Here is a 21,147-nt window from a genome sequence, read left to right as displayed (position 1 = left end):
TATATATCTGCTGACAGAATAACTGAATAAGACACTTCCCTAGAGTTTTATGTTACAAAGAAGGTTAGAGAGGGAAGGAGAGAGTGAATTTGCGTAATTTGTTGTGGATTATATTTGGCACTTTACCACAAGGTAGGTAGCAATCCTTTAACTCTCAGATTCAATGTCCCCCCTCCCATGTTAACTGAGGTTAGGTTGCTCTTGTGTGCGCTGTCCCACGTACACACGCACACACACTCTCATACCCTCACACACTCGTGCACTCACACAGACTCGCACACACCCTCCTGTGCTCGGTGTGCCGGGCAGAGGGGTGGCGGAGGCATTTCTTCCCCGCTCCCGGGATTTCCCTCCACATCAGGTGAGCTTCCGCTAGCATCGTCCTCCTGGCCTCCCTCTCTGCCCCTCCCTCACTCATGCTGTGTTGATAGTAATTCATATAAAAGGAACGGAGAGGGGGAACCAGGGCCTAGTTATCCCATTACTGCCCTCCCCTTCCCCTCTCTCTCCTCTTCCCCTTCCCTCTTCCTCTTCTCCTCCTCCTCCTCCCTCCTGAAAGAATGTTCCTCACAGAAAACACATCAGGATGCGGGGTCTCTGGCAGCAAGTGGGAGCTGGCCTGGCCCAGGTTGCCTGCCACTGGTGGACCAGCTGGACAAACTCTGAGACTCAGTGCCGGGCAGTCCCCAGCCTGAAGGGATGAGCTGTGTTCCCCAATAGCAGGCTCCTGGTGAATTTGATTTCCCATTTGCCTTACCGGTTCCTCTTATTCAGCGGTTCTCAACCTGTGGGTCGCGCCCCCTTTGGCGGTCGAACGACCCTTTCACAGGGGTCGCCTAAGACCATCCTGCATATCAGATATTTACATGACGATTCATAACAGTAGCAACATTACAGTTATGAAGTAGCAACGAAAATAATTTTATGGTTGGGTCACAACATGAGGAACTGTATTTAAAGGGCCAGAAGGTTGAGAACCACTGCTCTTATTTCTCAGTTGACTCAGATCTTGGGTGAGAAAGAGGAGAGTTATTCATTAGACCTCCTAAAACCCAGCTTTGTCTGGTAATAATTGCTTATTTACTCATCAGCGTCCCCTCTGGCCGCAGCTCTGTGAGGCCTGGCTCCTCTCTCTTCTTCAGTGTTTCACCGTGACTGTTCAATGCCTGCTGTGCACTCACAGCTAAACCTCAATAAAGGTTAGTTTCAAGAAGGAGTGAATGATTAATGCAACTGAGAAAAATTAGGAGGAAAGAAAAAAGGGAGAGAAGAAAGAGGAGAGGGAAGGAGTTCTACAAGAAAGAGACTGGAGAGGAAGAGCAGGAAGGAGGAAGCAAGAGTAACCAATGTCACTCCATTAAATTCAATTTTTAAACAATTTTAATGAAAATAAATAAATAAAATGCCCAGGTGAATCTTTTGCTCCTGTGAATTAACCACATGGTCAAGGGTGGGTTAAAGGTCGGAACCATTGCAAAAAAATAAAAATAAAAAGTAGTGACGACAGAGAAAAAGGAGAAAGAAAGGAAAAGACGGGGAGTCAAAAAGGAAAAAGAGAGAGAAAATAATGTGCCGAAGCCGGACGCCCCCTGTACCCACAGCCAGTGTCCTGGGAATCAGAGCAAGGCTGTGGCTGACTTCTCACCCTCGTCCGTCTTCCCCCACCCTGAGGGCTTCCATTCCCACTCCCCTGCCAACTTCCAGCTCCAGTGAATCATCTGGAAAATGGGCTTTCACTTTCCTGCCCCTCTGTCCGCGGAGCTGCTGGGAGGGACAAGGGTGCATTCAGGTGAGAGGCCTTGGGAGGAGAAAGCCTCACCGAAGACAGGGTCGGGGGTGTTTAAAGCATCTCCAGGACACCCCAGTACTGCGGGGGTCAGGCCCCACCAGGCCGCCTAGAGGTGGCCTCCAACCAAGCCAGAGCCGCCAGCCCCACCCGCCGCTCCTCCCCAGGCCGGGCCCCCCCACTTCCTTCCCCAGCCCTCCGTGTGCTTTCAGTTCTCATTATCCTGCTGCTAATCGAGAAGAGCCGGGCTCTTGATCACAACTACCGGTTCTGTAACTCACAAGCCGAGGCATTTACGAGCATCCCGGGATATATATTCCCGTGACACGCCTCCGTGAGCTCCCTGGCTGCCCTGGAGTCTAGACATCTCATTTCAGAGGAGATTTCAGAGAAGGAGCCTGAGGCTGGCGCAGGTCTTCCTTCGGGCCTCCACCTCCCTGCTGCCAACAGCTGAAGGGAGGGCACAGGCATTGCTCCGAGAGCCCGCGGCTTCATTATTTTGTGTTTACTGATCTATAGATGAGCTAGTGTCACCAGGCAGCGCTCACAATTAAAATCTCCGCGGGACTCCAGCACAATGAGATTTTTTAAAACTGCAGCTCTACTGCTAAGAAGCATGTCATCCAAGTTACATCCCCGACAAATGGCTTCTCCATATTTGCACATGCAAGGTAGTTGGCAATGACGATAACCGTGTTGCTGTTGTTAAACTTTAAGTTCTCCTCTCTGAGCTGCAGATGACTTGAAATGACACCCTGCGTTAGTGCGCTAGGGCCGTCATACCCAAGTCCCACAAACCGCGTGGCTTAAACAGTAGAAATGTATTTTCTCACAGTTGTGGAATCAAAGGTCTGAGACCGGGGTCTCAGCAGGTTTGGTCTCCTCCGAGGCCTGCTCCTTAGTGGTGGACGGCCATCTTCACCCTGTGTCTTCACAGCGCCTTTCCTCTGTGCATGTCTGTGTCCTAACCTCTTCCAATAAGGACACCAGTGGCACTGGATTAGGGCCGCCCTGATGACCTCATTTTCACATAATCACCCCTTTACAGCCTCCATCTTTAAGTGAAGTCACATTCTGAAGTCCTGTGTCCCACCACACAAGCTCCCCCCTCTTTGTTCCCCCATCATATCACTTAAGGACCAGCTGCAGCCCCACTTTCTCCCAGGCAGCTTTCCAGAATTCTCTAGCTCAGTTGCTCTGCCTCAGAGCTCAGGCAGCTCGGGCCACAGGGTTTCATTGGGCCCTGAGCACGGTCTGTGCTGTCACTGGCATGTGCTCTCCTTAGCTGCCAGGGACCCCTTCGGGGGTGAGGATGCCACAGCTGCACCTCTGTGGCTCCTCACAGTTGTCCCTCCAATATCCTCTGTGTCGTTGCTCACCCAATGCCCTCCCCAGACCCTCTCACTACAGTGCAACCCACCCTGCCTCCTGGCAAAGCCTCCCTGACTGCTGCACCCAAAGGAGGCACTTCAGCCTCTGTGCACCCACAGCAGCAAACACATCCCTTTGTACTTGTCGCTGACACTCACTGAACATGCACCACTCGCCAGGGCCTCGCCCCATCTGCTCCTGTCCTCACACATAAGCACATGGCCCCATTCTGCAGGTGATGAACCCAAGCTTCCGGTGAGGTGACCCGCTCTGGGTCAGAGGAGACCAAGGAAAGAAGTTGTGGCCTTAGTCTGTCTGGCTCCAGAGGTAGCTCGCTTTCTACCACACCAGTGGTTCCCAAATGAAGAGCATGGATACATAAATCGTGTGTGGTCCTGTGACGAAAAATACCCAGCAGTGAAAAAAAACAAACTACTGCTTCACCAGCAACATGGATTATGAGCAAAGAAGCCAGACACATATCATCAATGTAAGATTCCTTTTAGTATATGAAGTTCGAGGCCAAGCCAAACCAATCTACACTGATAGGAATGAGGACCGTGATTACTTCTGGGTGAGTGGGGTGGGTGGCTGACTTGGAAGGGTCACAGGGGAGCCTCTTGGAATGCTGGGAATACTCCACGTGTATCTGGTGGTTTTTGTACCAGTGCATATGTGTGTAAAAATCCATACACTACACTCTAGATGCATGTGCTACCTCAAGAAGAAATTTTTTAAAGAAATAGCTCAAGGAGGACATGTGTAGTTTTTAAAATATATTCAATATTATAATTTCATATTTGGAAACCAAAAAAAAAAAATAGCCCACTCTATTGCTTTTGAAACACAAACTTTAAAGGAATTTTCAAGACTCATGTTTCTCCACAGGAGACATATGCTTAAAAGACGGAGACACACTGCACTACACTGTTCACATTCTGCCTCAGTTCCCTGCGAACCTCCGGCTCCCCCATCAGACTGGGCATCCTCGAGGGATGGCACCGTCTCTGTACAAGCGAGCAAACAGCACAGAGGCTGCTGAGCACACAGGAACCGCTTAGTAAGAGATGATCGAATGGGTTCGCCAGAACACAAACCTGCTGAAGCATCAGAGAAATCCAGGTCCAGCACTGCCCCTCCCAATCCCATCCATCATTCAGCCACATTTTGCAATTCAAGAAAACAGAAGACAACACCTGCTGTAGATAGCCTTGCTCTGAACCAAGGGCTGGTTGCTCAGCAGGCCTGGCAGGGCGCTGAGCCACTGAGGGTCTGACTCCACCCCAATAATCATATGAAATTTCCCCGCCGATGGCCTGCCCCCTGCGGGCAGTGTGCTCCGCACACAGATTCCAAGCACAGAGAACCTGCTGGAGGTTGCTCTCGCAGGCAACGGCCTTTGCTGTGCTTAGAACAAAGCCTTTAATTTGTGTGGCAAGCAACTTAGTGTACTTCACGCTGTCATTCTCATCGTGAATGGCCAGGGGAGGACGGGGAACATGAACCTTCCTGTATCGAGCACCTGGCATGTCCAGCCCCTGCCATAGGTTCTGGACGAGGTGGACACACACAGGTGGTTTCACTTCCCCCCTTTCCTGGGAGTTCATGATGAGGACCGTGTTCAGGAAGTCTGGTGTCATCAGCCAAACAAGGCACACATTTTTCTCGAGAAATTACCCAATGTCTGGGAATCTCAAGAGGATGGAGTGTCTTTGGTGGCTGATAATGCCATGCCCCTTGAACAGCTGGGCCATGCTGAGCACTAGAGAGAAAAGTGCAGAAGCTGCTTCGCTCTCTTAATGGGGCAAATGTGGGTCGGTGACATCTGCCTGCAGTTCTTCCTCTGTATCAGGCCTCGCAAAAGCTCCTGCCCAACTGTCAGCTCTTAATCACAGGTAGATTGACAGGCAGCCTCAGCTTTAGTGAGGCTCCAGACAACGCAGGCTTTTCTGGCCTTCATCGCAAAGGTACCTCCTCATCTTCATCAGGTTCTGGGACAACCTCAGGCCACCACCCACTCCTGAGTGTCACTCCTCTATAGAAGTTTTAAAAAGCTCTAGGAACTGCTTATCTGCTCATGGATGTCCAGCCTCTTGGTTATTCATAATTAGAACCAGATGGATGGATTAAATGGCTCATCCTCTTCAAATACCACAAGAGGTGAAAAATGCTTCAAAAGATCAAGAAATGAGAAGAAAGAGAGATGAGAGACAAGGAGGTCCTTTCTGGAGAAGCTCCAGAGACTATCAGAGTGGAATGTCCCTTAGAGATATTTTAGTCCATCCCTTCCATCCCCATGTTTATGGATTCCCAGAAAAAGACAGTGGTCAAACTCATCCTCCCAAAGATCTCAGAGTGGGAGTGGGCCTTAGGTTCTATCAAGTTTTCTTACTCCCAGGCCAGGTCATCTTAATAACCAACGTCAGGAGCTTCTCTCTCCAGCAATGAAGCTACAGGGATGTTCTCCTAACTAAGTCTCTCACTTTTTCTCTGCTACCTAACAATGAGTTCTGTGATCCCTCCATAGATAAGGGCTGCGTGGGGAACCCAATATGAGGCTCACTGACACTCTCCAGTTCACAGGAACCTATAGATATTGCCCCATCCACCATGAGACCCGCAAGTCACCTAGCTAGCGGAGATATTTTCATTATTATTGGCAACAATTTTCATTCTGATGTAAACAATAATTCCTATTTCATTCACAAATGACCATTTGGAGGCATCTCTAATGTTAGGGGCACACTGAAGGTCACAGAGGTTAGGCATGTTTTCTGCTCTCAGAAGGTTTAGTCTATTAGAAGAACTTTGTATTCAATAACAAAATACAAGTAGGCTGGGAGAACTATGCCCAGGAAGGGACCAGGAATCGAAGAGGAACCATGGAAGAAGAGAGATTTATCCAGATATGTGAGAAAATGGGAAGGAACTAGCCTTCCAGGTGAGAGGACTCAGAACTAAAAATGGAGATGAGAAAATGTAGGCAGTGTTCAGAAACAGAACAGTAAAGAGATTTATTTCACCAGCCAGGAGAAAGGGGACAGTTGACCACTTAAGAAATGGTCTAATTTAAGCAAATTCTAAATCTCAGAATACCTCAAATACCATTTTGGAAACCTAGACTTTTTTCATTAAGCAATAAGAAGTTATTGGTGCAGCCACTATGGAAGACAGTATGGAGTTTCCTCAAAAAGTGAAAAATGGAACTCCCATTTGACCCATTGATCCCACTGCTAGGAATATATCCCAAGAAACCAGAAACACCAATCAGAAAGGATATATGCACCCCTATGTTCATAGCAGCACAATTTACCATAGCTAGGATTTGGAAACAGCCTAAGTGCCCATCAATGGATGAATGGATTAGAAAACTGTGGTACATCGACGCAATGGAATACTATGCTGCTGTTAAAAAGAAGGAATTCTTACCATTTGCAACAGCATGAATGGAACTGGAGAGCATTATGCTAAGTGAAATAAGCCAGTCAGAGAAAGATAATTACTACATGATCTCACTCATTTATGGATAATAAAGAGCATTATAAACTGATGAACAAAAATAGATACAGAGGCAGAGCAGCATCGAACAGACTGTCAAACTACAGCAGGAAGGTTGGGAGGGTTGGGGAAGGGGGGTAAGAGATCAACCAAAGGACTTGTATGCATGCATATAAGCATAACCAATGGACATAGGACACTGGGGGTAGGGGAGGCTGGGGGAAGGTCAAGAGGGAAAAAAAAGGAGACAAATGTACTACTCATTGTAATATGTTAAGCAAAAAAAAAAAAAAATAAAAACAAGTACAAATTTAAAAAAAAAAAAAAGAAGACGTTATTGGAGAACATGGTCAGGGCCAGGGTCAGAGTGGAGGGATTAGGAGTGGCTTCAATGAACTTTACCTTCAGAAGAAAGATCTGGAAGCTTAAGAATCAAAGACAAAAAATACAGAATCCCCATCTTAGAGAAAGAAAAATTTTGCTTTCTTTTCAGATGCTCTGTGCACACCAGTTTCCCCTTCTCTCTTTAAATGTTCAGATTTCTGCCCTCGTCTAGTGCTTTCTTCATAGATGACAAATTGTCAAGTCTATCTCTTACTTAAGAAAATCAAATCTATGTAAACCTGCTCTCAAGCTTTTTCTTTACAGGCAAGCTTCTTAAAATGATAGCCAGCCTCCGAAAATGAATGGTTCTGTGCACATCCCACTTTTAAAACCACATAGTATTCACAAGATGATTCATTAGAGAATGAAAATAAAGCATTAGAACCTTATCTTTTATTTATTTTATCTAAAAATATAAAGTGAAATTGTGTTTTACTAACCCACTAGAACTCTGTCATAATTCAATAAGTAGAATCCAAAAACTTCAATCATATAAAATTCAGGGTGGTGTCCTTGGAAGGCTAACAAAAAAATAGCATTTAGGGACCATTTTGTACTGTCCCCGGTAGTACCAGATGTAAAAGGCACATTACATGCAAAACATATTAGCCAGTGTCTTCGCAACCCTAATAGAAGACCAAAAACTATAGAATATTTTTTCAAAGGGCTGAGAAAAAAGTAACTCCTCACTTAGAATTTTATACCCTGATAAGTTATCACTGAAGAATAAGAGTAAAGACTAAAAGAATTTACCACTAACAGACTTTTGCCGAAAGGAGAGCATTAGGCTAAGTGAAATAAGCCAGTCAGAGAAGGATAAATACCACACAATCTCACTCATTTGTGGAATATAATGAGCAACATAAACTGATGAACAAGGTCAGATCCAGAGACAGAGAGGCATTGATTGGACTGTCGGGCCTTGGAGGGAAGGTAGGGGAGGGTGGGTAAAGGGGAGAGATCAACCAAAGGACTTATATGCAAGCATATAGGCCTAACCAATGGACACGGACAACAGGGGGGTGAGGGCATGAGCGGGGGGGTAGGGGGTAATGTGGGGATGAGGACACATATGTAATATCTTAATCAATAAAAAATATATATTTAAAATAAGAAGAAGAAGAAGAAGAAGAAGAAGAAGAAGAAGAAGAAGAAGAAGAATTTTCTTCCTCCAAATACAAAGGATGAAATTAGGAACAAGGAAACTGAAGCCAAAGGAGTGAAATGAAAAAGAAATGGTGGACATGTACATAAACTTAAACACTTGAACAATAATGAATATCATAATTAATTTGGATTCATAAAAATCAAGATGAAACTAAAATTACTGGACAAAGAAAATCTGTAGGATGGAAGTTTCTGATAAGTGCTGAAACTTTCTAAATTATTTGTATCATTCATGAGAAAGACAGAGCGATGGATTAACTTTAATTTGTAAGTAAAGTGTACATAAAATTATTTTTAAAGTAACCATTAAAAAATGGGAAAAGAACATATAACTTTCAAATAACTAGAAGGGATAATAAAAAATATAGAAAATGCTGTCTGTTCAAAGGCAAGAAAGAAGAGGAAAAATGAAAGCTAAGGAAAAAATAGAATAAATTCAAATATAACAGTAGTCATAAGAAATGAACTAAATTAAACTCAGCCATTAAAACTCGGGTTGTCAGATTGAATAGAAAAACTAAATCTGGTTATATGGCATTTACAAGAAACATGCTCAAAATCAAAAGGCAGCTATTTTATTTTAAAAGATGGGGGGGGGGGGAGATAAAGACCAACCAAGCCTGGAAAAAAAATGGAGTTTGAGAGGAAAAGCATATTTCAAGACAAAGGTGTTCACTACCCACTAAGAAAAACAACTATTTCCCAGGAAGATATCACAATTCTAATGCTGTTCACACCTAAGAATACAATTGCAAAATATATAAAGTCAAGATTGATGGACTGACCATGTGAAACTGACAAATCAGCAATCACAATGGGGAATTTTAGCACCTCTATCAATAATTAATACATTAAGGAAAACAAATTAGTGCAGATCTAGAAGATTTGCATAACAGAAGTAAAAGCTGATCTAATGAACATCTATAGAGAAAACTCCCCAGTCACATTCTCTGTCTACACTTCTTCACCTCCCATTCACTATTCAACCAACTGCCTCCACTCCGTCCTCTGAAAGAAGGGCCCAGGAGTTACCTATGACCCTCAGTTACCAAAATCTTCTCCTGCTTCTTTTAAAACTATTGGTTACTCTCTCTCTGATAACTAGACTTCCGTGACCTTAGCCTCCTGTTTATTCTACGTCTCTTTCGGCACATTCCCCATTCCTTTCACCTGCTGGTCTCCCCAAGGTTCTGTCCTCCTCTCTTCTCACCCTATGCCATATAACCTCCCTAATAACCTTATTTTGTACCAGGGATTTATGTCCAAAATTCAACTGAAGGAGTCAAGGGTTTAATTCAAGAGCCAGCATAGATGCAGGTATAACCCCCCGGGTTCCCTTAGTGAGCACCCTGGTGAATGCCATGGCTGGGGGGTGGATGAAGGCCTGGAAGGGACAGGGAGTTTCTTATTCACTTTTACACCTAACTCAGTGCCCAGCCTATAATAGTTATTTGATAGAAGTTTGTTACTTGGCTGAGCACACACTGAGTTTTGCACGTTCTCTACAGAGCTCCACGTAGAGAGGCTACTGAGGGGTGGAAAGTTAACATCAATCTCTAACTACCTCAAAGGGCTCTGACTCAGGCCAGGAGCTGTAGCCCAAACCAAAGCCAACATAATGGTCAAGAGCTCAATGTAAGCCAACCGCCCAGAGGGGCCGCTTCTTGGACAGCGTTCCTACCGCTTTATAAAGCCAGAGCACTGTCCTAAATCCACGGTATTTCTGCTTAGTCCTTCCTGGCCTTCTGTTTCCCCTTCTCTGACACAGCAATCTCCTTCCTCCATCGCCCACACGGCCGTGAATATGCCCGCAGTCCCTGAAAGAGCCAGGGCCTGGGCACCCTTTGCATCAGTGGCTGGGGCCACGGAAAGCAGTCCTCTGTCTGGCAAAGCAAAGTGGCCATTTTCACAGACATTTTCATAAGCACATCAGCCAAACCCCCAGCTGCTGGAAAATCGGTCTCCTGTCTTTCACATTTCTAAGGCAACAGAAGTTCATTTTCTCATCATATACTGTAAATTACAGGCGGAAAAGGGGGGTCAGGGCTGGCTTCAGCCAACATACAGCATAGCTGATCTTCCTCTGCTTCCTCAAGGGGCCCATTCTAAGAGCGGGCTTCGCTCCGTGCAGGCCCGGCAGAGACGCCGAAACACAGGCACCGAAACTAATCTCTCTCCAGTGAGCTCGAGGGCAGAACCGGGAGCTCTTCCTGCCTTGGAATCCGAGCAGAGCCTGCTCGGTGCGCGCAAAGTTGTCTATGAGGCAGCTTCTCGATAAATCCACTCCTGGCCTCTCTTCATCTCTCTTACGCACCCCTTCTGCAAACGGCTCCCAGCACTGCCCCGGACTCTTGTAAAATAAAAATCAAAGCTGAGCAAATAATTTAAGACTCGTGTTTAAACCTTTCCCAGGTCCCTGAATTCATTGCCTCTTAAAGTGGAAATGCCTTTGCCACGGGCTCCTGAAGCCATTCGGAGATGACAGCCCCCTCCCCCCTAAACCACCGAAGAAGCAGTTTGTTTAGTGTGTAAGGCACTCCTCACAGGGCACATGGAGGGCACTTTTTAATCAATCAACAACGTGATTTATCACCGGCTGCATGCCTGACGTGAAATAGGTGCAGCCGCCAACGCAAAACATGAGTCTTGTCCTCAAGGAACACACAGGCACGTGGACTAGGCACAGCACGCTCTGCAGAATAACAGAGGCCTGAAGAAAACTGGGGTTCAGTGTTCAGTGAGCAGCATGGATGGAGAGCATGATAGGGGTGTAAGGAGAGTGGTCCGTGGGGAGAGGAGGATTCCTGGGGGAGGTGGGGACTGGGCTGCATGGCTTTGGAGACACAGAGAAGATCAGGGGGAGAACCTGAAGCCAGGAGGACAGCGTGAGAAAGGCAAGAGAGCAAAATAGAAATCACTTTTGGGGAGCTGTGCCGCCTGATGTGTCAGATGCAGAGAGAAATGCATGGTTATCAGCTGACTATGTCCCCTCCCTTCCTCCGCCCCCCTACCCCCCCACCCCCCGCTAAAATTCATGGGTTGAATTCCTAACCACTAGTAGCTGAGAATGTGACTGTTTTTGGAGATAAGTTCTTTAAAGAGTTGATTAAGGTACATGAAGTTCCATGAGCGGGCCCTGATCTGATGTGTCTGGTGCCTTTATAAGAAAAACAGGACACAGACGGACAGAGAGGGAAGACCACGTGAGGACAGAGAGAAGGCAGCCTCAGCAAGAGGCCTCCAAAGGAACCTGCCGACACCTTGATCTTGGATAGCCAGGCTCCAGAACTGTGAGAAAATAAACTTCGGTTGTTTAATCTACCCGGTCTGTGGTGCTTCGTTATGGCAAGCGGACAGAGTCAGGTTCTCTTGGAAAGAGCTCTCAGCTCCCAGGGGTGACCTCTCCCTGCCCTTTCCAACCCCCAGTCTCTGAGCAGCAGGAGACACCTTTGGGGCACAGGGTGCTGACGAACTAAACCTCAACTCCCAGAGCTTCCTGCTGACTCAAGCTGGGAGCATCCTGGTAAAAAGAAAAAATCATAAATCATAACTTATCACCTACTCCAGCATTTTGCTGCCCAGCTCTTAGTCGGAGCCAAGTGGGTAGCCAGGGAAGAAATCCCTCCTGGGGGAATCAGTCATTAAGAGACTCTGGAAAGCAAAGTGTCTGTCTTGTCATTCAGCCACTAGGGATCCTGCACTCTGCAATCGCTCAAGCCCAAGACTCTCAGCCGCAATCACCGACGCCCTCAAAGCCCAGACAGCCGAGTTCGTGCTGGAAGAGGGGAGTCGGGAAAGTGTGCTGTGACTTCTGGAGGGGAGGTGGCACCCGGGGACATCCCTCCCCTCTCAAGACACCTAACAAGCTTGGGCTAATGATGGCATGAGCTTACCCTGTGCAGGCACTGCGTGCCTTTCACACATCAATGTATTTCACTCTCCGAACAGCCCCGTGGTGTGCAAAGTGTCCCCCCAGGACACTTACTAACGCTGGGCATGCATGTACCGGATGACCCGGCCATTCCATCCCTCGGCTCCTGCCCAGCAGAAATGAGCACGTATGTGCCTCCCCCTCCCCCAAAGACGCACCATAGCAGCGCTGTGGCCCCGGGACCCTTTCTCATTAAACAGGAATGAGAGAGTACAACTGCACACAGCAATATGGAGGACGGGCACAAACCTGAGGCTGGGAAAGAAACTAAACACAGAAGACCCCCTGTTGTGTGACTCACAAACTGGCACAACTAAATAGCCTGTGGAGTTAGGCGTGAGGTTAGCGGTTATCCATGGAGTGGGGAGTAGTGGTTCCTGGAGGCATGAGGGAGGCTTCTGAGGTGCTAGTGACATTCTGGGTGCTGGTTTTATGGTGGGTTCACTCTAAAAATTCAATCTGCTATATACTTATTTTTGTGTACTTTTCCGTGTGCATTTCAGTTAAAGCTTTAAAACATTAAAACCCCATATGGTAGGTAAACAACTCTGCATTGAGGAAAAAGAGACAGAGAGGACCTAATAACTTCCCCCAGGTCATGGCCAGCACAAGTCAGGGCCGACACTTGAATCCAAGCAGCCTTGCTCTCAAGTCTAAGCCCTAACACATGATTCTATGGCACCTCTTAGGAACAGGGTGTGTGTTAGCTCATGTCCTGCTTTGACTTTCTCATGCAAACCCTTTAGAAGCCCAGGCTGTGTGGCTCAGTGGTTGAGCATGGACCTAAGAACCAGGAGGTCACTGGTTTGATTCCCTGTCCGGGCAAATGTCGAGGTTATGGGCTCGATCCCCAGTATGGGGTATGCAAGAGGAAGCTGATAAATGATTCTCTCTCATCATTGATGTTTCTATCTCTCTCTCCCTCTCCCTTCCTCTCTTTCTAAAAATTAATAAAAACATATTTTTTTAAAAAGAAGAAAAAAACAGTGAACCTACAGCCATAAGCCTGGGAAAGTTCCAACCTATACAATGGCTGTGAGAGTTACATGAGATAATGCAGAAGAGGCTGGCATACGATGAGCACTCTCTCATTGTTAGCCATTATTATTTGCAATAGCACACTGCAGAGTACTAGTATCTGTGGGGCGGAAGGGATGTTCACTGCTATGCTGGCAGCTAATCAAATAGACCAAAAGTGCAAGTATAAAATCAACAAACATCTAAAGATGGGTAAAAGTAACCCAATGCAGCCCTAGTCAGTTTGGCTCAGTGGTTAGCACGTCGGCCTGCAGATTGAAGGACCCCAGGTTAAATTCTGGTCGAGGTCACATGCCCAGGTTTTGGGCTTGATCCCCAGTAGGGGGCATGCAGGAAGCAGCCGATCAATGATTCTCTCTCATCATTGATGTTTCTATCTCTCTCCCCCTCTCCCTTCCTCTCTGAAATCAATAAAAAATATTATAAATAAAGAAATAAAGTAGCCCAGTGCATAAATAACTGAACACATACATACTTAGAATCAAGCCACACCACACACTGTCCACATTGCCATGACTTTCCTTCTCCAGGAAGGAGACTTTTGCTCAGGAAGGGAAAACTTGCTCAAACCAGAAACTTTCTGAAAGACTCTTCAATAGAAAGCATCCTATGCATTTACACCCCAAGACACTGTGTGTCCTCTCCTCAAATTCCCAAGCTAGGAAGCCATGATTCTTACCTAGCTTCCTCATGGAAGGATCTATGTGAAATCAGACTTGGAAGATTCGGTAAATATTCCCGCTCTGCTCCTCCCTTGAGAGCAGGGGCCAGACTCTGCCCAGCTGGTACTCACATCACAGTGAGCTACCAACTCACTCTGCTTATCCACAGGTCGGGCGGGCGGTGCTACTTTGGGCGACAGCATTTGGCAGCCCATACATGTGTACATTCAGGTCCTGTTTCTATACCTAAATCATGGGGTATCTCAGAGCAGATGTCCCAGCCTCTCTGTTCCCTCACAATAAAGCTGGAGATGCTGGATAAACACATTCCCCTCATAACTTCAGACATGGCTAAAATGATCTACTGTGGCCTGAGGCAGAAATAATAATAATAACCCGTCAGCAACACAGGCATTTGCAGCATTGAGATCAATGACTAAGTCCTCTGAGGATTCTTGTAAACATCATTACAAAACAGACGCCTGCATTTACTCCGGGCAATTAGGACACAAAAGGCATCTAAACAGAGAAAGAGCCAAAATTGGGAAGAGGTTTGGGGAAAAGGAAATAAAAAAAAGCCAGAGTTATATTAGGATGAGAAACCTAGAATATTAGAGCCAGAGAGAAAGTTTTTACAACGCGGTTTTATAAACTGAGCAATCATTTTCTTTTTCTTCCCCATGGCCAACACACTGATGCTAATGGCGAAAGCATTAATTTATCATGAGATTTTAAAGATCTCTCTCGTCAGTAATGAAATAAACACGTGACAGGCTAGCCAGGCAGTTATTGTTCAGAGGAAGGTTATTACTATAATTAAGATTAATAGCAATTACTTGTTGTGTTTGTGGATTTTTTTTCCTTGGGAAATAACTGTAGCCATATTAAATAACTAATTAACACATCTCCATGTCAGGCGCCCTCTTATCTCCGGGGCTCCATAACCAAATAAATAAATAAATGAATAAGCAAGTACTGTGCAAAACTAGCTCGCATTTTGAAAGGAAACTTCAAAATTAAACCAGTCACAGCCCTGGCCGGGTGGCCCAGTTAGTTGGAACATCACCCACACACACCAAAAGATGGAGGGTCCATACCCAGTCAGGGTACATCCCTAGGTTGTGGGTTCCATCCCTGGTTGGGGTGCCTTTGGGAAGCAACCGATTGATGTTTCTCTTTCTTTCTCTCTCTCTCTCTCTCTCTCTCTCTCTCTCTCTCTCTCTCTCTCTCTCTCTCTGTCAAAGTCAATTAAAAAAAAAAAAACATATCCTTTGGTGCAGATTTTTTTAAGTTAAAGAGTCACTGGATTGGTGAAAAGGCCTAAAAGGAAAACCCAGGCTTTATCCTAGTCAGGACTTGCTGAACCCCTGGCAGCTGCCGAAGTGACGACTCTGGAACGCTCTTCCCTTCTGTGAGTTTCCATGCAGGGACAGACGTAAATATGCATCTGGCGTGTTACATATTTTATATAATAACTTGAATAATGTTATCGTCATGCATAATGGGATCCTTTCCTCTCAGCCACAGCACTAGAAGGGAAACCTTAAAGCCTTAAGTCGTAAAGCCTTAAAGCTATTTTTAGTGAACATTTTCCAGAGCAGCATGAAGATAGATTGGAATGTTTCTTCATATTAGAATGCCTTTGTAAGAGGGGGAGGTTGCCCCTGACAGAGCTCAATCCTGGGGGAGGGGGGGTCTAGGAGTCACCCCTCCCCCCACCCTACCTCCCCCACCCCACCAGACCTGCAGCCAGCCCCTGCCAGGAAGCAGGTGAGGTCGCACACGGTGTCCCTATGAAGGGGGCAGGCCCTGCAGGGGACGGTCACCTGCCTAGAGCCTGTCACTGAGCAGAAGCACAACGTGTTTGTAAACAAAGGAAGACTTGGCAGAAGCGGGGAGAGGCAGCGCCTGCTCCCTCCCAAATGAACCCTCTCACAGCTACAGCCCCGCAGCTGCGCAGACCCCAGGCCGGAGCGGCACCTGGCCCGGGGCTGGACCGAATCTGAAGGATGGAGACAAACGGGAGGGGGAGACTGCCATCGTCCAGCCAGGCTCTGCCCTCCCCACCCGGCCACTAAACCCTCCTTAAGGCACCACTTTCCTGTCCCCTTTCACACACCAACACACGCACAAACACACACACCAACTCACAGCCGCCCTGCAAAGTCGCATAGATTCCCATTTCTCCCGCACCCTCATTTTCAAACTGGTGGGTGATATTTGTTCCACAATAACCATGTGCTTATGCAGATGGGAGGAGAGGGAGAAAAGATGGAAGAAAATAAAAGGCATTTACTGAGCCTGCGCTGAGGGCAGCCCTGGCGCGGCGCTGGGCTCAAAGAAGACGGTGAAGACCCAGCCCCTGGTCTTCAAGGAGCCGCATCGCTTCTGCTATAAGGAAATGGCCTCCTGCTGTAAGGAAAACACCTAGCTCATTGCATGTCCGCTCCAAGAAACCCTCTTGGGAAGGGGCTGGTGTGAGAGGCCTGGGCCCTCCTGCACACCTAATGCACAGGCCCCCTCGGTTCCTCCTGCCCGGCTCCCGGCCTGCCCTCGCCTGGAAAGGACCATCTTGCTTCTCACCCTCTCAGCCCTCTTGCTCCATTCAGCCCCAAGGCCATGGCAGCCCTCATGTGAGCCACCCAGGGGTCCCACTCACTTTGAGGGCCTTGCCTCATAGAACCGTGTTGGGCAGGAAGCCTGGTCTCCACTTAGGAAGAAGTCCACCCCTTAGATTCCAAGTGTGGCCAGGTGCCCCGAAGGCCACGCTGTCACAGAGCCTTAACCAACAGCCACCTGGAGAAATGAGACGGGCAGGGGTTCTACAGGCAGAGACAAAGGGAAGTACGGCCTCTAAGGGAGAGAGGAAGAGCGTGAACAGAGGGTGGTGATAGACATGCAAGAGATTTAACAAGTGTCAGGATCCAAAAAAGGGGGGAGCTTCCAGCATGCAGGGTAACTATAGGAGGACGAAGATGAGGAATCTTCTCACACAGGAGTAAGTTTGCCATACAACTAAGTACTGAGCCCTCCAGGGCGGTTCAGCTGGAGGTCTGGACACTGCATCCTGATAGCAAGGATGCAGGGGGAGGGGTGGGGGGCGGGCGGAGGAAGGAGGTGGTAGAGAATCAGTGCTCAGAGTGAAGCCTGGGCAGGAGATGGGACACTGCGTGTCAACAGCACTCAGACGGTCTTGGTGGCTGTGAGCGTGGGTCGGGGTGTTGGGAAGAGTGTACACAGTGGGAACACTATTGGCTAGAGGACAGGACCCTGGCGAACATGAATTTGTACGGGGCAGGCTGAGCAGGGGAAGGACAAAGGGCCAGAGGGATAGAGGTAGGAGGAAAGCAGCAGGGGGAGGCGCTCAGAGCCTAAGGAAGGAGAGAGCTCAAGGCCCAAATCTCACCTGGACATAGCTGGTTCCAGGGTTACCTTGCATCCGTCCTCCAACCTCGCATCACATTCATCTTCAGAACGGGCAGTAGTGACCACGGGTTCTGCTGACTCAGAACGCCTCAGAGGACTGAACCCACTCACACAGGTGCTGAGGTTCTCCCGAAACTCTCCACCATCACCCCATAATTGCTCTCCCAGAGATACCCTGCGCTAGTTAAATCCCCATTCCCCCTACTTTCTTCTCACCATTTTTTTATTCCTGCTGTTCCACCTTCTAGAATGCCTTTGCCGCCTTGCCCACGAGAGAAGGGAGAGACCACGCTTCCTAAGTCTGTCTCATACCCCATCAGTTCTGAGTCACCCAGAAGCCAACATGCGTGCACATTAAACCCAGCTGTGGACAGGCATCCCCACATGGCCAGTCCTTCCTCTTGTCTCTGTCGATGGGAGCTGGCCACCTGATGGTCAACAGTAAGATGTGCAAAGCACACACCCCTGGACACACAGCAATGTGAGGCTATCTGTGTGTTCCCTACAGCCCTGAGCAGTGGTCCCCCAGCAGCTGGTAACAAACCCTGTTGGCTTCTCTCTGGGTCTTCATTGTCACTCTGGGTAGAAAAAGCCAATTTGGGCATTTTCGGTAGCTGGCTCCTGGCTCCTCCACCATCGCCCAGAGAAATCAGAGTGCTCCCACTGGGCGCTTGGAGATCTCCCAGGGAGAGGCCCAGTACCAGAACCAATAAAAAGCAAGTATGTGGGGGGTGGGAACGGCCGGTGAGAGATCAATGGGGGAAAGGGATACATATGTAATACTTTAAACAATAAAGAATTAGAAAAGAAAAGAAAAAAAAGCAAGTATGACTGTTGCTTGGCTCTGACATGGCCTGGGAGTCCTTATCAAACCAACACAAGCATGGGAGGAGAGGTCACTGTGGCTATCCCAGCGCTAACAGTCAAACGTTAATAACTTTGCCACGTAGATTAATTTTAAATGTCAGACCACATTGCTGTGTAGAGCTGAGGGGCTCAGGAACCATGTATTTCTCAGGCTTCCTGACAACACCAGTGCATTCCGCATGTGATCCCCCGTGGGGGTGGGCAGGATCAGAGGAGAAGAGGGGTTTCTTTAACAGCCGCTGCCCCTGTCACGCAAACATGACGAATGAACAGCACCTGCATGTGTCGACTGCCGAGCTTCTGCACCAGGAACATGACCACACTGGCAGTAATGGGATTTCACGTGAAACCTCAAGGCTGTGCGGGGCCGAGACCTGGCCCAGGATGCCGGCTTCCAAACCCAAACAAAAACATGTAACTTGGTGAAGGGCCCCAGGAAAAAAGCATTTGCAATGGGAACAGTGGTAATGTTCGCTGCTGAGCCAGCCCTGGGGCAGCTGGAAGGGCAAGGAGGCTGCTGGGAGGCTCTGCACAGCCCAGGGGAGGGGGGCGAAATCAGGGGGCAGCCCCAGCCCAGGGAAAGGCTTGAAAGGAAAGGGATTCGAGGCAGAGACTGCAGAAGGAGCATGGAGAAAGAAGCAGATGCTGTTCACCAAACCCACCCAGGGCTGCCAGGATTGCAATTAAAAATTCACATATTTTGGATTGAAATTCTCATATTTTAAGAGAACTTGAGCAGAATCCTCCTCCCACCAATATTAGCAATGCAAAACCAGTAGTCAAGACAGACCCAAATTATCATTCATTTTGCAAAAATGATGGAAATTGTACAGCACAGAGTCCAAAATTTCTTCAGCGAAAACAATCATTAGTGTGCACCTGGCAGCCTCGGTCCTGCCCCCCTTCCCAGGATTTGGGGACCCGGGACAAAGCTACTCTCCCCGATCCCCCACCACCTCCCCTCCCTCCCCCCCACCCCAGTAGAGTCTGGGTTGCCACAGTGGTTCCCAGTCATCATGGGCTCCCTGGGTTCTCCTTAAGTTTGAGAGGTCTCCCTTATTGGATAAATGCTGAGACTGAATTCTGGGGGCACTAATACTCTAGAGCAGCGGTTCTCAACCTGTGGGTCGCAGCCCCTTTGGGGGTCGAATGACCCTTTCACAGGGGTCGCTTAAGACCATCGGAAAACACATATATAATTACATATTGTTTTTGTGATTAATCACTATGCTTTAATTATGTTCAATTTGTAACAATGAAATTGGGGGTCACCACAACATGAGGAACTGTATTAAAGGGTCGAGGCATTAGGAAGGTTGAGAACCACTGCTATAGAGGGACAGAGTGAAAGGGCCAACAACTTGCCAAAAATCCCGACACTAACTTGGCTCAGGCCTCACACACCTGGATTGGACTTTTGGTGTTTAAGCCAACATATGGGGTGAGAAACGGGGAAAGAGAAGGCCACGATGGAAAATGGTAGGCTCCCCCAATCCAAAGCAAAGTGAAATCCTCAGTGAGCACGATTTGACATGGCGCTGACCACATGACAGGAAAGGAGTCTCTGGCTAAAATCTGTGAGGTTCTACCTGCAAGATGAATCTCGAATATACCTCCTGCCTTTTTCCCCACTCCCACACTCTCCACACCAACCTTCTTCCCCACTCCCACACTCTCCACACCAACCTTCTCTCACACTCCCACACTCTCCACACCAACCTTCTTTCCCACTCCCACACTCTCCACACCAACCTTCTTCCCCACTCCCACACTCTCCACACTCTCCACACCAACCTTCTTCCCCACTCCCACACTCTCCACACCAACCTTCTCTCACACTCCCACACTCTCCACACCAACCTTCTTCCCCACTCCCACACTCTCCACACCAACCTTCTTCCCCACTCCCACACTCTCCACACCAGCCTTCTCTCACACTCCCACACTCTCCCCACCAACCATCTCTCACACTCCCACACTCTCCACACCAACCTTCTCTCACACTCCCACACTCTCCACACCAACCTTCTTCCCCACTCCCACACTCTCCACACCAGCCTTCTTCCCCACTCCCACACTCTCCACACCAGCCTTCTTCCCTACTGCCCCAGAGTGATCTTCCATGAACACCCATCTCAGTGTCAACTGGCCACCTCCAATTTTCAGCTCCAGCAAGGTCTCTAGCTGGAGTCTTTTAATTACAGGTGGAATGGGATGGTCGTTCAAATGTTCATGCAGATGCAGAGAGCAGGAACTACTGGGGCAGCATCAAGATTGGCAGCAAGCACTTTCCCTCTTGCCTGGCCAGCCAGGCTCCCCAAAAGTGGCTGAAGAGGCAGGAGAGGGGAGGCCTCAGAGAGTGGGCTCTAAACTCCTCCATTCTGGGTCCACACCAGCCTATGTTTTCCCAGGAGGAAGAACCAAGCTAATTGGTTTAATCTCTCTGAGTTTCCTCACCTTAGTGGCTTAATCTCTCTGAGCCTCAGTTTCCTCACCTTAGTATAATAATAGCACCTCCTTCACAGGGTCCTTGGAGAGATTTCAATGAGACAATTAACATAATGCCATTATTCCACCACCTTATGATTCAATACATGTTCTTTATTATTTTTAGAATGAGGAGGCCCAGACCAAAATGGAGGAAAAGCTCTGGCGAGGTCACACGGTGAGCTGGTGGCAGAGCTAGAGTCACAGCCCTGGTCTCCAGGTTTCCACCTGGCTCCTTCCCCTCACCAGGCTCCGTTGCTGCAAAGTCTGCAGCAGAAACATTACATCAGGAGCCAGAAGATAATAAACCTAATTGGGCCATTAGGACCAGTCACTTCCCTCTACATCGAGCCTTTGGGGGATGTTGTGGGTGATCAATATAATAAATAATGTTGCATAGTCTGGAGCATCTCTCCAAGGAGCATCTTGGAAACCAGAAGGAGAAAGGGACTGAGATCATAATGAGAGAGAAAGCAAGATCTTCGAGCATGACTAAGTTCCAACCTTACTTCCCTCACTCTGCTCTGTGC

The sequence above is a fragment of the Myotis myotis genome, unplaced genomic scaffold, assembly GCF_014108235.1.
Source record: "Myotis myotis isolate mMyoMyo1 unplaced genomic scaffold, mMyoMyo1.p scaffold_m19_p_14, whole genome shotgun sequence".
In the NCBI taxonomy this organism is placed as follows: Eukaryota; Metazoa; Chordata; class Mammalia; order Chiroptera; family Vespertilionidae; genus Myotis; species Myotis myotis.
This window is presented reverse-complemented; position numbering follows the sequence as displayed.